The sequence below is a fragment of the Jaculus jaculus genome, chromosome 9 (assembly GCF_020740685.1).
Source record: "Jaculus jaculus isolate mJacJac1 chromosome 9, mJacJac1.mat.Y.cur, whole genome shotgun sequence".
Taxonomy (NCBI): Eukaryota; Metazoa; Chordata; class Mammalia; order Rodentia; family Dipodidae; genus Jaculus; species Jaculus jaculus.
The window spans coordinates 48,841,350-48,843,219 of record NC_059110.1 but is presented as its reverse complement, the minus strand read 5'-3'; the positions used below and the strand labels follow the sequence as shown (position 1 = coordinate 48,843,219).

The following is a 1,870-nucleotide window of genomic DNA, read 5'->3' as shown; positions in this document are numbered from 1 at the left end:
AGCCTAAGGACCCTGGTTCGAGGCTTGGTTCCCCAGGTCCCACATTAGCCAGATGCACAAGGGGGCACACGCATCTGGAGTTCGTTTGCAGAGGCTGGAAGCCCTGGCATGCCCATTCTCTCTCTCTCCCTCTATCTGTCTTTCTGTGTCTGTTGCTCTCAAATAAATAAATAAATAAATAAATAAATAAATAAATAAATAAAACAGTAACCAAGGACTGGGAGATGGTCAGTGCATAAAGCATTTGCCACTCAGGCCCAATTATCTGAGATTTATCCTCAGGCCCCAAATAAAAAGCCAATCCATAGTGGGCTTCTGTAACCCCAGCATGTTGACAGCCAGATGGGAGATGTAGGCAAGAGAACTTCCAGAAGTTTGTAAGCCCCTGGAAAGTCTAACAAAGACACAATTTTAAGGTTCAGGAGTGACCAAGACCACGGAGACCACTTTGAGGTAAAGATGAAAGCTTATATTCGGGGAAAAAAACAAGCTGACAGGACTGACTCTCAAGAGTAGAGCACAGTCAACTTTGAGATTACAGATAGTAATTACAGATAGAGATTATAGATAGCTCTTCAGTTGGGGGAAGGTGAGGAAGGGAAAAAGAACTCCTTTGTTCTTTACATTTCATATAACTAGAGTATGAGACCAGAACAGTGCCCTGAGATATGGGGGAAAGGAAACCTAGATCTGGGGCATTATTAGGTGAGGAAGGGATAATGGCTGGGTGGTTTCTTAAGGAATGTGGATGACCCACTTCCTTATGTCTCTGTCACCCTCCTGCTATAACTCCAGTTTGTGCTGACCTAACAAAAATAATGGGAGAGCTTGCATCAAACAAAGTGAGAGGGAGAGGAATGACACTGAAAGTTGTTTTCTGACCTCTACATATTCACTGTGGCACATGTGCATCCACATTTGCATATGAACACACACACACACACACACACACACACACACACACACACACTTACACAAATTAAATAAATAAACATAAAAGAAAAACAGTAGCTAGCAACCTGAAAAGAAAAACAATAACCAGCAACCCTATTTTTAAAAATGGGCTTAGGACTTAAATAGATCACACTCTCCTTCTTCTGTCTTTTCAATCTCTCTTGTGACTCTAGAATCAGCCATCAGCTTGTAACAAAAATGGTTCAGATGTTCCTTGAACAGATATTTAACCAAGGATGACATAGAAATGTTCAGAAGGTAGATGCAAAAATGTATGATGATACTAATCAGTAAGCTGCAAATTAAAGCCACAATGAGATACTACTCTGAAAAAATATGTTATTCCACATGTGTCAGTATGACTATTATAAAAACAACATTGCTGGCAAGAGTGTGGAACAAAGAGAACACTTGAGTGTTGTTTGTGGGATATGTATGGTACAGCCATTATAGAAACTAGTAGGGATCCTTTTATTGGTTCATAAGTGTGATGACTGGGTGTCCACGCGCTTATGTGATGTCTACCTCCCACAAACCTTGTTACGCTCTGGCACATTACCCGTCTGATGTGAAAAAGAAAGAAACTAGTAGGGAGGTTCCAAAAAACAGTGTAAATAGGCTACTATATGACCCAGCTATCTCTGTTCTGGACATATACTCAAAAGAGATTAAGTCACTATCTCAAAGAAATATCTACTCTCTCATGTTCCTTATAGAATTCCCCATATTAGTTGACTTACAGAAAGAACACCAGTGTCTGCTACCAGAAGGACTGACAGACATTTAGCTTTTAAAAGAGATATCTTGTCATATATAACAATATAGATGAACCTGGAGATATTCTGCTGAGTGAAATAAGGTAGATACACAAAGAAAATGACTTTAATATGAAATCTAAAGAAAATTAGAGTTAAAA

The 1,870-nt window shown here is 39.5% G+C and overlaps 1 non-coding gene across 1 annotated transcript; it reads left to right on the top strand.

The window, feature by feature from the left end:
• Positions 1 to 1,419: 1,419 nt before the first annotated feature.
• LOC123463891 lies at positions 1,420 to 1,523 on the top strand. The gene has a single exon (XR_006639261.1). It is a non-coding gene; the product is annotated as a small nucleolar RNA U13 (small nucleolar RNA).
• The last annotated feature ends 347 nt before the right edge of the window (positions 1,524 to 1,870 follow it).